Here is a 14,522-nt window from a genome sequence, read left to right on the forward strand (position 1 = left end):
TTTTGTTTTGTTTTTTGGGGGAGAAAGATGTTAGTTCAAGAAGGGAACAGGTGGAGCCTGAAAAGGTGTGTTTTAAGTTTTTGCCGAAAGATTGGCAGTGAAGCGGCCGACCATAGGGGGAGCTCATTCCACCATTGCGGTGCCAGGGACGAGAAGAGTCGCGATCGGGATGAGGGGCGAGGCGTCCCGCACTGGTGGAGGAGCAGAGGGAGCGGTGAGAAGTTTGGAACCTGACCATAGATTGTAAGTACAGAGGAGCTGTCTGGTGTACTGCCCTGTAGTCCAGTACCAGTGTCTTGAATTTGATGGGTGCCGAGATGGGAAGCCAGAGAAGGTCCCGGAAGAGGGAAGTGACATGAGAGAATTTGGGTTGTTGAATACCAGACGGGCTGCAGCGTTCTGAATGAGCTGAAGCGGTCGAATGTCAGAGGCAGGTAGGCCGGCCAGGAGCACGTTGCAGTAGTCAAGGCGAGTGACTGGACCAGGAGTTGCGTCGCTTCCCTCGTGAGAAAGGGGTGGATTTTGCGGATGTTGTAGATGGAGAACCTACAGGAGCATGCTGTCGCAGCAATGTTGGCTGAGCAAGACAGCTGGTTGTCAAGGATCACCCCAAGGTTCTTAGCTGTTCGGGAGGGAAGCACAGTGGTATTGTCAATGGAGATTGAGAGATCTGCGAGAGGGCAGTCTTTCCCTGGGAGGAAGAGTAGCTCTGTCCTACCAAGATTGAGCTTGAGGTGGTGGGCAGACATCCAGTCACCGATGTATTTGAGGCATGCAGAGATGCGAGCCTCAATTTGGGTGTCGGAAGGGGGGAAGGAAAGGAAAAGCTGGGTGTCATCGGCATAGCAGTGATAAGAAAAACCATGAGATGAGATCACATGACCAAGAGATCTGATATAGAGAAGGAAAAGCAAGGGACCCAGGACTGAGCTCTGGGGGACACCGGTGATAAGAGGGCAGGATCTGGAGAGGGACCCTCTCCATAAGACCCGGTATGAGCGGTTAGAGAGATAGGAAGCAAACCAGGAGTGTGCAGGACCTGAGATGCCGAGGTCAGAGAGAATGGAGAGAAGGATTTGGTGATTGACTGTATCGAAAGCAGCAGACAGGTCAAGGAGGACAAGGACAGAGGAGAGGAATGAGGCTTTAGCAGTGTGAAGGGCCTCTGTGACTGCAAGGAGAGCTGTCTCAGTGGAGTGAGAAGCCTTGAAACTTTAGGTTAAGAGATTAACCCCTGTTCTCTGAGACATTTGTGAGGTATCTCACTATGGGAACACGCTCTCTGCGCTGTTTCCTAGAAGCATTTATTGCATTACGCCAGTCCTGACTGGCTGACGGACGTGACGTCTGCTCCCTAGGGGGAGGGAGCTTCCCCTACTATAAGAGCCTGACGTCACATCCTTACCCTCAGTCTAAGCAAGCACAACCTCTTCCTCGCTCCAGGCAAGGAGGGCTGTCTGGTGAGATACCTCACAAATGTCTCAGAGAACAGGGGTTAATTTCTTAACCTAAAGTTCTCTTTCAACATTTGTTTCGGTATCTCACTATGGGATATAGAGACTCCCGTATTGTCAGACAAGCTTACCTCGAAGACCGAGAATACAACCAGTTACGATAGTCAACAGGGACAGTTGGTGTCTCAACTCACGCTCAGCACTGTGTGAGACAGTGTAGGCGCAGTGACATCCAACCTGTAAAATCTGGTGAAGGTATGAGGCGTCGCCCAGCTGGCAGCCGCACATATCTCCTCCACAGAAATCCCTCGAAACAGAGCCCATGACGTGGCCATTCCACGCGTGGAATGAGCCCGCAGACCCTCAGGGGGAGGAATCCCCCTACTATCATACGCCATGGTAATAGCCCCCACGATCCAGTGTGACAAACGCTGCTTCGTGAGAGGCTTCCCCAAGTGTGACGTAGCCCATGACACAAACAGCTGTTCAGACTTCCTGAAGCCAGCTGTCCTGTCAATGTATATGCGTAACGCCCGCACCGGGCAAAGCGCATTAAGCCGCTCCTCCTCTCCCGAGGAAAAAGGAGGGGGATGAAAAGCATATAGCTCAATAGGGCGATATGGCACTGCCGGGTTGAAAACCTTAGGCACAAAAACAGGATTAGGTCTCATTACCACCTTATCCACCCCTGAAAACCGCATGCACGCCGGATTCACCGACAACGCATGTATGTCACTCACGCGTTTAGCCGAAGCCAAAGCGAGCAACAGAGTGGTCTTAAAGGAGAGTATTTTAAGCTCTACGTGATGTAAAGGCTCAAAAGGTGGGCGTGATAGCGCCTCAAGCACCATAGCCAAATCCCACGGGGCAGCCAAGTCCCTTGAAACCGGGCGCAGGCGTCGTGCCCCTTTCATAAACCGACAAATGAGAGGATGCTGACCCGCCGTTTTGTCCCCAAAGCCAATGTGACACGCCGATATAGCGGCTAAGTACACTTTGACCGTGGAGAAAGCCAAGCCTTTATCCAGCAGCCCCTGCAGAAACGTCAGAATCACCGGTACGGGGCTCTGAAAAGCCACCTCCCCGGCTTTTACGCACCACTCCTCGAACGCGCGCCATTTACCATCGTATGCGCAGCGCGTAGAGGAGGCTCTGGCGCTCTGAATAGTCTCAATGACACTTCGTGGAAGCCCGACAGTAGTCAGATTTTGCCTCTCACGGGCCAGGCCCATAGGGCCATGCGCTCCGGATGAGGATGGAAGATCTCCCCGCGAGCCTGCGTCAGGAGATCTCTGCGGAGAGGCAGAGGCCATGGCGTGCCGCACAGCAGCTGAATTATCTCCGCCAGCCAGGTTTTCCCCGGCTAGCGTGGAGCTATCAGGATCAGAGCATGGCCCCTCTCTCTCACTCTGGCAAGAGTAGGAGTGATCAGCTCTAATGGGGGAAAAGCGTACAGGGGGACACGCGGCCACTCGTGTGCCAAGGCGTCCAGCCCCATCGGCGCAGCCCGACCGGTCAGGGAATAAAACAGTGGGCACTGAGCATCCTCTTCCGATGCGAACAGGTCTATCTCCGCCCGACCGTATTTCATCCAGATTCGGGACATCACTTAGCTGTGAAGTTTCCAATCTTTGTAACGGGGGTTGCCTCGGGACAGCAAATCTGCCGCCCGGTTCAATATCCCCGGCACATGCGTGGCTCTCAGTGACAAGTGAGAGTCGCTCCACACAGTCAGTCTGTGTGCCAACATGTGAAGTCGGTAGGAGCGCAGCCCACCCTGTCTGTTGATATACGCCACCACCGTGGTGTTGTCTGTTCTGACCATGACATGCCTCCCCTTCAGGAAGGGTAGGAAATGCCTTAGTGCCAGCGAGACCGCCTGGAGATCCAGAAGGTTTATGTGAAACCCCCTCAGCTGTGAGCTCCATGTGCCATGGTGACCGTGGTGCGTCGGACTCAGGTTGAGTGACGTCACCCACCGCTGAACCGGCCTCATGTATAACCGGCCGAGTGGGATCACCACAAGCGCTGACGCCATCAGGCCCAGCAACCTGAGACACACCTTGAATTTTAGCAGCGCCCCTCTGCGAAAAAGTGTCAGACAAGCCCGAAAGGCTTCCTCCCTTTCCGCCGACAGACGTGCTCTGAAGACAACTGAATCTAGATGCAGACTTATAAAAGTGATCTTTTGAGTGGGGGTCAAAACACTTTTCTCCCAGTTTATTGTGAAACCCAGGGCTCCCAGATGCGACGTAAGCTGTCTGGTCTGCGCCTGGATATGCTGGGGTGAATCTGCCAGTATAAGCCAGTCGTCTATATACGTTGCCAAGCGAATGCCCCTCTCCCTCAGGGGGGCGATCGCTGCCTCGGTGCATTTCACAAATACCCTGGGACTCAGTGAGAGTCCGAACGGGGGCACCATGAACTCGTAGGTTATTCCTTTGAAGGCAAACCTGAGATACTTTCTGTGAGGCGGATAAATATGGATGTGAAAGTAGGCGTCTTTCAGGTCTATTGATGCAAACCAATCGCCCGGACGCACACTGCGTAATACGGCTGCGTTTGTCAGCATTCTGAATCTGTACCGTCTTAGGTATCCGTTCAGAGCCCGCAGATCCAGTATCGGTCGCAGACTTCCTCCTTTCTTGGGGACCAGAAAGTACCTCGAGTAAAAACCGCTGTGGTTCTATTCTGATGGTACCGTCTGAATAGCCCCCTTCTTCTGCAGCGAGGTTATTTCCTCCTGCAAAACACGGGCTTTTTCCCCACGGGCCTGTGACTGCAGTATCCCGTTGAACCGCGGTGGTGTTGATGCGAATTGGAGCCTGTAACCCTTTGTTACAGTCTTTATGACCCAATCTGACGTCACACACGCCCGCCACTGCTGAGCCCGGTCCGCAAGCGGGCCCAAAGCCGGCCTCGCTGCTAGCTCGGGCTGAGCAGACACTGTGAGATGAGCCTTCGCGGCACCCGTACTCACTGTGTTTTGCTGGCTTGGTCGTTGCACCACAGGCAGAGCAATGGCTCCCCCATGCGGCGTAACAAGGACTTGCCCGCTCATGTTCCAGGCTTGCACCACATTCATTATTTTTAATGTTTTTTCTTTTATTGTTTTCACAATATTGGGCTGCGCCCTCGGCTCGTGGCCTGGATGCGCGCCTGTAAACATCTTTAATGAACGTTTTACATTGGGAAGGGAGGGACACTGGTATGTGCTTGTGTAACATTTGAACCCTGTTACACTTGTGCGATACAGCTGCGGCTCCACTGAGCTCTCTGCTGGGCAAACCCTTCTCTTCCAGTGGCTGTGAGCTGAGCGCCGATGTGGCCTCTGCACGCCTCTTGGAGAGCCCGGAACATGCTCTCTGTAACTGTTTCAGGAACAGAACATCCCTCGGGGGTAGCGAATCGGTCGTCTGACTGGACCCGTCGTCTTCCCCCGGCAACAGCGCACTAAGTACGCCTCTTCTTCCTTGCCCCCGTCGTGGCGGGAGGACCAGCTTGGTCTCCCTGCATCACCACGGCGGCAAAGGTTTTCTTCCCCCACGCGCCTCTCTGTTCTGGCGGCTTGCTGTGTCCCCGTCCGCCCGTCTGGGGTGGGCCGGGGGAGGGCTGTCGCTTGGGACCGCGGTAGCCTGGTCGGGCGGCGGTCTGGGCGAACTGCCTGGGTGCAGCAGCGGGTGGGAGGGGAGGTGGCGCTCTCCTGGGCAGGCACAGGTGTAGCGCTTCACCTTCCTTCTTTTTCTCCTCACAGCGTTTTTGCATGGAGGCAACGGCTGGACCGAACAGGCCCTTAGGATCCACGGGGACGTCCAGGAGCTGGGTCTTCTCCCTCTGGGACAGGCTGGATAGGTTAAGCCATCTAGCTCTCTCCTGAGTGACCATCATTGCCATGGCACGCCCGGATGATTGCACGGCGCATCTATGCAGACGCAGGCAGAGATCCGTAACCACACACACCTCATCCCACAATTGTGTGGAGGGTGAGGCTCGCATGTCGTCCTGTAATTCGGCCTGGTAGGCTATTAGCAGGGACGATGCGTTCAAAGCCTTCACTGACGTGGCGACACACTTGTAACCTTTCTCCGTCAGTGATGACTGGAAACACTCAGCCTTGGAGGGCAGGCCTGGCCCCGCTGAGGCCATGGTGTTCTTCTGAGTGGGGTGGAGGTGGGAAGCCAACACCGGTTCGACCGGTGGCAGGTGGGCGAAACCCTTCTCTTCCATCCCGGCCCAATCTAACGACGACCCTCCCAGGACGGGGTTCTTACACGTTAGGGGATTATCCCATGACCGGGTCGCCTCCTCCAAGCACTCAGGGAAAATCGGCAGCAGCTGCTTTGCCGAGGGCTTGGTTGTGGGCAGTCTCCGCCCTTCGTAGCGAGACCTTGCGGTCTCGACGAGGGCTTCAGGCCACACTATGCCTAGCTTCGCAGCCGCTCTCCGGCAAACATCGTGTAGGTCCGTACCGGCGGTCGGGTCTGGAGGGCCACTGCCGAAGAATCCCACAGCCCCCGGCTTTGCAGCCGGTGCGATGTCAAACGGCGCGTAGCCGTCCTCCTCATCGTCGGAGCCCAAGCTGACAGGCTCGTCTCCCGAATCAGAGGCTTCGCCCAAGACGTTGTCTTGCCCGGCCGTGAGGCCGTCGTCGGGGCCGGTCAGAGGGATTAGCTCGTCGACCTGTTCGCCCCAGCTCGCCCCCGCGTGGATGGTGTCTCCTCGGGGGCTCTCAGTTAGTTCCTGTGGTGGGGGAGTGGATACCCCCAGCATAGGATCCATCGCAGGCATGCTGGCCTGGCGTGCCAGCCTGCGTCTGCGAGTCTTGTTCGAGAAGCGTGCACAATGCTCGCAGGCAATCGGGGATAGCGTAGCGTCCTGGGCATGTTGCAGCCCGAGGCACGCTGAGCACACTTGGTGAGTGTCTGCTCCCGCAATTTTATTGCCGCAATCGCACGTCCTCGCCGCCGGAGGGGTGGCTCTACCCGTGGTGGGGATAAGTGCCGCCGGCTCCGACATCGCTCAGGCTAGTGTGATGGCTAGCCTTAGCAGCTAATGTTTGGATACGAACTAGCCGCTAGACTCAGAAAGTGGAACCGTACCGTGTCGGGATAGCGCTCGTTGACCGAGGTGTAAGCTCGCTCTGTAAGCAGTGATGCTAGTCCCTCATCCACCGTACTGTCTGTCCTTCCGAGGTATGCTTCAGGAGCGAGAAGAGGTTTTAGACTGAGGGTAAGGATGTGACGTCAGGCTCTTATAGTAGGGGAAGCTCCCTCCCCCTAGGGAGCAGACGTCACGTCCGTCAGCCAGTCAGGACTGGCGTAATGCAATAAATGCTTCTAGGAAACAGCGCAGAGAGCGTGTTCCCATAGTGAGATACCGAAACAAATGTTGAAAGAGAACCGGACTGCAGAGGGTCCAGGAGGTCATTCTGGGAGAAATAGAGAGAAAGTTGGTTGGACGCTGCTCGTTCGAGGGTTTTCGAAAGGAATGAGAGGTCAGTAGGGTCAAGGGAGGGTTTTTTAAGCAGAGGCTTGACTCTAGCAGTCTTTAGAGCATGCGGAACAAGACCCGAGGACAGAGAGGAGTTTATGAGAGTAGTGAGGAAGGGAGATATGTCAGGTGAGATGGTTTGGAGGAGAGAGGAAGGGATAGGATCGAGGGGACAGCAAGTGGCTCAGTTAGAGCTGACGAGTTTAAGGACTTCACCAGGAGAGAGGGGAGAGAAGGAAGTAAATCTGGGGACGGGGGGCAGAGAAGCAGGATTGGAGTCGAGAGTGTTATTGGGGATACCTGGAGGATGGAAGGAGGAGCTGATGTCATCCACCTTCTTAGTAAAGAAGGTTATAAAATCATCAGCAGAGAGGGAGGATGGAGGGGGAGGGGAGGGAGGGTTGAGCAGGGAGGAGAAGGTGGAAAACAGTTTACTGGGGTTGGACGCAGAGGACTGGATTTCAGAGATGAAGAAGGAGGTTTTTGCTTTTGAGACAGCAGAGGTGAAGTTGGAGTGGATAAGGTGGTAGGAAGAGAGATCATCAGGGTGATGTGATTTTCTCCATTTCCTCTCAGCTGCACGAAGCTCTGTCCGATGAGTTGGCAGAGATTCGGTCAGCCAAGGAGCAGGGGGAGAGGAGCGGGCAGGCTTAGTGGTGAGTTGGAAGAGAGAATCAAGAGTGGAGGAGAGAGGATAGAAGAGTGGTGGAAGCCTCCTCAGTGGACAAGAGAGAGAACTGCTCGGCTGAGGGAAGCAGGGAGAGGACAGCAGAAGAGAGGGAGTTAGGTGAGAGAGTTTTTAGATTGCATCGGGTGGTGATAGAGTGAGGAGGTGATGGGTGAGAGGTGGGAAGGGAGATGAGAAGAGAGAAGGTTATAAAGTGGTGGTCGGATACAGGAAGAGGAGTTGTAGTGAGGTTGGAAGTGGAGCAGGATCTGGTGAAGACCAGGTCAAGCACATTCCCTGCTTTGTGAGTTGGAGGAGATTGAGAGAGGTAGAGGTCGGGGATGAATGAGTGGAGTACCATCCTCAGGAAAGACGGAGAGAAGGGTGTCCAGCTCGTCAAGAAAGTCACCAAGCAGACCAGGCGGGCGGTAGATTACAACGATGTTGAGCTTGATGGGTAGGGATACGGCAACTGCATGGGACTCAAAAGAGGATATAGAGAGATGAGAGAGAGGAGTGACAGTGTAGATCCATTTGGGAGAGATGAGGAGACCTGTGCCTCCCCCACGGCCAGAGGCTCTGGGGGTGTGGGAGAAGGAATAAGCAGTAGAGAGAGCTGCAGGAGTAGCGGTGTTTTCAGGAATGATCCAGGTCTCTGTGAGAGCTAGAAAGTGGAGGGATTGAGAAAGAGCATGAGCTGAGATGGTCTCAGTTTTCTTAACAGCCGACTGGCAGTTCCAGAGTCCTCCGGCAATATTAAAAGGACTATTCGTGCGCTTAAGGTAGGAAAGATTACCTGGGTTACTATACCTGAAAATGGAAGAAAATGGAAGATGCATGTTGAAAAAGTAGAAACAAAATGTAAAAAGGTAATTAATTTAATGAGAGCAGTATCGGGGTACACCTGGGGAGCAGATAAGCAGGCATTAATTGAGGGCTTTGATGAGATCAATAATCGATTATGGATGTTTTGTTTATAGGGCAGCAGCCAAATCTCACTTGTCCAAAATAGACAGAATGCAAAGGAAAGCCTTGAGGATTAGCATTGGTGCTATGAGAACAACTCCAAGTAATGATGTGTTGGTAGAAACAGGAGAAATAGATATCAGAAGGGACAAACTTGCTTTCGCTTATTGGATTCGTCTTAGAGGATGTGGGGATGAAAACACAGCCAAAAGTGTCTTAAATGCATGTTGGGAATATATTTATTCAGGTAATAGTTTTTGATGGACCATAAAAGATAAGTCAGAAGAATATGGTATTAAATAAATTAGGTTTAATTCCCCCATGCAGATAAGTATTGTTCCTCCATGGCTATTTCTAAGTTGATTTTAGTATAATGGAACTAAAGAAAGATTGGGAATCAAGTGAAATAGGACACTCTGCAAACCAGTACATAAGCAGTAATTTTTTACAACTATATACAGATATTTACAGATGGATCAAAATATCAAAATGATCATGTAGGAACAGGAGTATACATCCCACAATTTCAAATTAATATAGGAACAAGAATCTCAGATACATTATTGGTTTATACGGCTGAGATGATGGCAGCGATTGTTGGACTTCAGTGGGTGGAAGAAGTGAGGCCGGTGATGTGTATAGACTCTGCAGCAGTACTTTTAATGTTTACAGTCTATGGAATCAGTTAGAGAAGATATCTTGTTTGACATGTTTCAAGGTTTATTTAGAATTCACAGGTTGGGAATAGAGGTAGAATTTTGTTGGGTGCCGGCACATGTGGGACTAAAGGGCAATGAAACCGCAGACAAAATAGCTAAGGAATCACTAAATATGGAGCACATAAGGGATACTGTATATCATTTGGTAAAGGAGAAGGTAAAGCACTAATTAAAAAGACAATTTCACAGCTTTGGCAGAAAAGGTGGGATGGGGACACTAAGGGCAGAACATACTATAGGGTTCAAAAGACAGTTACAACAACACAGGGTATTTATGGGAGAAATAGAAGGGAGGTGGTAGTTTTATCCAGGCTAAGATTTGATCACACTGGTTTAAATAAGACTTTATTTTTTGGGGGAAAAGTACATTCACAAGACTGCGCACACTGTAATATTGTTGAAAACATGGAACACGTATGAATGCACTGTGATCAATATTGTAGCGTATCAGCATTACACATACAGGGGTGAGCATTGGTAGTGTCTCAACTACAGATAGGAACTGATGTGTGGGAGTGTTGTATTGGGGAACACTATGCTGTGGGAATACTTCCGGGGAGGACTGAGCATGCGCGTCAGTCTCCACACACTGCTAGTAGGGAAGGTTGCTAGTTATGAGCGTGACAACCGCTGAGAGTTGTAATATGACTAACGGAGAATAAAGAACCTTGTACCAACAAGAAGCCTCTGCCTCATGAGTTACCAGGAACGTTACACTGGCGTCAGAAGTTTAAACGGTGAATATTGCCTCCAGATTCGGCGAAATGGTTAACAAGTTCCTGAAGAAAGAGCGCAAACGACTCAATCGAGAGGCGGGAAAGGCAAGAGCCGGAGCAGACTGCCAGGCGTCCGAAGAGGAAGATGTCTGGGTAGACGCAGCTGCTACCACAGAGAGCCAAGCGGGAAAAACAGCAGAAAGCCTGGGGTGGGTGAAGATAAAATCCGGACTAGGCAGCGCTATCACCGTAGCCACGGAAGCTATCCCGCGGCTCAAGGGAGCTAGCAGGCAAGCTAGCGAGGCGGGAGAAGGAGCGGAGGAACCGGGGCCGGTGAGGGTGAAGATCGAGCGGGTTGACATTGCCGCTGTAGCCATGGAGGCTGTGCCACAGCCCAGTGGAGCTAGCCTGCGGGCCGAGGACAAAGACGGGACACGGGTCGAGGCGACAAAGGACAGCGGGCGGCGAGGAAGAAAGGAAATCACCCCGCCAAAATTCAACGGTAAAGGCGAGTGGGAGGCATACTGCAAGCAGTTTGAAGAGGCTGCAGAATGGAATGGCTGGACGAGAAGGGAGAGAGCCAGCCATCTCGTGATGGCCCTCGAGGGCGAGGCTACGGCGTGCGTGTCGGCAATAGCTGATACAAAGGACTTGGATGTGGTGATGGGGGTCCTGCGGAGACGCTTCGGCCGATGTGAAGAGCAGGCCATCGTAGCCGCGGAACTGTGTAACAGACGCAGACGGCAGGGTGAGTCGCTGCGTGCACTGGCAACAGACATTGAGACTCTCAGCCGGCGCGCATACAGCCAGCTACCGACGGAGGCGCTGGATGGGTTAGCCCTAAGCTACTTTGTCCAGGCCATCGAGCCACGGAGTCTAAGCCAGAAAGTAACGCTGGGACCCCCAAAAACACTGGGAGCAGCGCTGGGGTTGGCGCTGGAGATAGAGACAGTAGAAGGCTGGGACAAGAGCAGCGGCATAATGGAGGCCGCCCCAGTGGTGAGAATGGCAGCGGAGAGCCAGCTACAAGAAGAGCCAGCGTGGAAGACGGCCTTGGCAGAGCAAAGCAACACGGTGAAAGAGCAAGGCAACAGGGTGAAAGAACTGTCCCAGTCAGTACAACAGCTGACAGAACAACTGCTCCGCAGAGCGACCCTGCAGCCCAACCCCGCTCGGCAGCCCACCCAGCGGAACAACAGCTGGGCCAGAGGGAGCATGATCTGCTGGGGATGTGGACGCCCCGGGCATCGGGAAGCAGACTGCCGCCGGAGAGCGTGGAACCAGGGAAACGGCACAGGGCCCGTCCAGATGGGACGAGACGGGTCTACGATGCCACAGTCCCCGTAGCCACGTCATCGCAGGGAGGAGCCCACCGACAGCAACGGGGAGGTGGGGCTCCGCCGGGCCCCGAAGTAGACGACATCGCCGGAGCTGTCAACATGCAGAGCGGGCCGCGCGCGATGAAGGGCTGCCATGTTCCAGTCTACCTACAGGGGAGATACTGCGCCGCCCTGGTGGACACGGGGTGTACGGCAACGCTGGTGAACGTCAACATGATGCCCGAGGGGACGCGCCTGGAGCAGCCAGCAGCACAACTGCTAAGAACAGTATCCGGTGAGTTGATGCCAATGAGGGGGAGGGGACACGTAATGATAACAGTGGGGGGACAGACAGTGGACTTTCCGGTGTGGGTGGTAGAAATGACGGGACCCTGCATCCTGGGGGAAGACTACTTAACGCTAAACAAATGCACAGTATACCTAGGAAAAAGCACATTGACATTTGCAGACGGGCCAGTAGTCCAGATGGGCCACCCTCCCACCGTTCCAGAGGAGAGAGCTAATGTAAATAACATCACTGTATATCGCGTCACCGTAGTGCATGAGCCCCACCCAGCAGGCTAAGCCCCTCCACAAAGCCCCGCCCCTAGCCCACCTCCAAACACTTGCCCTCAGCCAGCGCAACAGGCAGAGGGGGAGAGAGAGAGGTTAGAGATGCTCAGGGGATTGCACCAGCGCCAGAGCGAAGGGTTAGAACCCCAGCAGAGCGATGAACTGTGGAGGGTACTAGAGGAATATAAAGACATTTTCGCCATGTCGGATGATGAGCTAGGCTGTACCCACCTGGTGGAACACGAAATAGACACTGAGGGAGCGCGACCCGTCAGGTCATATCCCCGTCGGGTCCCAGCAGCGAGGAGAGAGATAGCGAACGAAGCTGTAGAGAACATGCTGCGGGCGGGGATCATTGAGCCATCAGACAGCCCGTGGGCGTCAGGGGTAGTGCTGGTGAGAAAGAAAAATAGCCCCAAAATGCGATTTTGTGTAGACTATAGGCGGCTGAACAAAGTGACAAAAAAAGACGCATACCCGATGCCCATCATCGAGGAACTGTTAGACGCCGCGGGAGAGTCATCCTGGTTCTCATCCCTAGACCTCCGTAGCGGGTACTGGCAGGTGCCCCTCCGCGACGATGCCAAACAAAAGACCGCCTTCCGCACAGAGAAGGGGCTGTGGCAGTTTCGAGTACTCCGTTTCGGGCTGTGCAACGCACCAGCAACGTTCGAGAGGTTAATGGAGAAGCTGCTGGGAGACATTCCCCGATCCGAATGCGTCGTGTATTTAGATGACATCTTGACACACGGGGGCACGTTCCAGGCAGCAGTGGGGGCGTTACGAAAAGTCCTGCAGAAGATAGCCGAGGCGGGTCTAAAGTTACACCCAGACAAGTGCCACTTCCTGAAGAGGAGGGTGGAGTTCTTAGGGCATGGCATCGGCGCGGGGGGCATTCGCACCCTGGAAGAGAAGACTCAGGCGGTCATGGACTGGCCCACCCCCAGAAACAAAGGCGAACTCGAGAGCTTCGTAGGGCTAGCCGCATACTACAGGAAATTCGTAAACGGGTTTTCTAAAATAGCGGAACCACTGTTCAGGCTAAAAGAGAAGAACGCAGACTTCCACTGGACGACAGAATGCCACCTAGCCTTTAAAGCCCTCAAGAAAGCGCTGACCGAGTCTCCGGTGCTTAGAGCACCAGACCCCGCCCTGCCGTTCCTACTAGACACTGATGCCAGCAACGGGGGTATGGGGGCCGTGCTGTCCCAGGCGGGGCCGGACGGGGAGCGGGTGGTGGCGTACTACAGCAAGACGTTCGATAAAGCAGAACGTAACTACTGCGTCACCCGCCGGGAGCTCCTCGCCGTAGTAGAAGCACTACGACACTTTAGATATTACCTCCTGGGACAGCCGCGGTTCACCATACGGACCGACCACTCGGCGCTGCAGTGGCTGTGGTCCTTCCGAGAGCCGGAGGGGCAAGTGTGCCGCTGGTTAGAGAAAATGGCAGACTACAACTTCACGATAGAACACAGGGCAGGGGCGCGCCACGTCAACGCAGACGCCCTGTCACGACGACCCTGCGCAGAGAGAGGGTGTACGTACTACGAAAAGAGAGAAGGAAGAGAGAGAGAGCTCCAAGAGGAAGCTAGGATCTGCCCTAACCACACGGGGGATGGACCAGTGTGCAGGATGCTGCGGATGGCAGAGGCAGCGGATTGGAGGGGCCACCAAGAAAACGACAGGGAGCTGTCACCAGTACTGCAATGGGTAGAAGAGGGCCAGAAGCCGCCCTGGGAAGAGGTGGCAGGGGCCACCGACACGACCAAAGGGCTGTGGGCAGGGTTCGACACCCTGAGATTGAGTAGCGGAGTGCTGATGAAGTCCTGGAAGGAGCCAGCGACAGGAGAGCATAAGTGGCGGAAAGTAGTGCCGACGACGCTGAGGGAGGAGGTGTGCAGGAGCTGCCATGGAACTGTAGGGGCTGGGCACTTTGGGGTAAGCAAAACCCTCCGTCGCATCAGACAAGGCTTTTATTGGGGGAGGATGGGGAGAGACGTACAGGACTTCTGTCGACGCTGCAACCTCTGCGCAGCGTACAAAGGCCCGTTAGACCAGTCTCGCGCCCCGCTCCAACAGCTAGCAGCAGGAGCCCCCATGGAGAGGGTAGCAGTAGACGTGATGGGACCTTTCCCACGCTCAGACAGTGGTAATCGATACGTCCTGGTCGCCATGGACTATTTCACAAAATGGCCAGAGGCGTACGCACTGCCCGACCAGGAGGCGGGGACGGTGGTCGACGCACTAGTAACCGGCATGTTCAGTAGGTTCGGAGCACCAGAGACCCTACACAGTGACCAAGGGAGAAACTTTGAGTCACGAGTGTTCGCCACCATGTGCGAGAAACTGAACATTAAAAAGACACGGACCACAGCATTGCACCCCCAGAGCGATGGCCTTGTAGAAAGATTCAATCGAACGCTGAAAAAGCAGTTGGCCATCCTCACGGAGGAGCACCAGAAGGACTGGGACACGCACCTGCCTCTCATCGTCATGGCCTACAGATCTGCCACACAAGAGTCCACCTCCTGCACACCCGCCCTGCTCATGTTAGGTCGAGAACTGCGGAGACCAGCAGAAATGGCGTTCGGAAAGCCACCAGATGCACTGGACGC

This window comes from Poromitra crassiceps (genome assembly GCF_964638095.1).
Source record: "Poromitra crassiceps genome assembly, chromosome: 1".
Lineage (NCBI taxonomy): Eukaryota > Metazoa > Chordata > Actinopteri > Beryciformes > Melamphaidae > Poromitra > Poromitra crassiceps.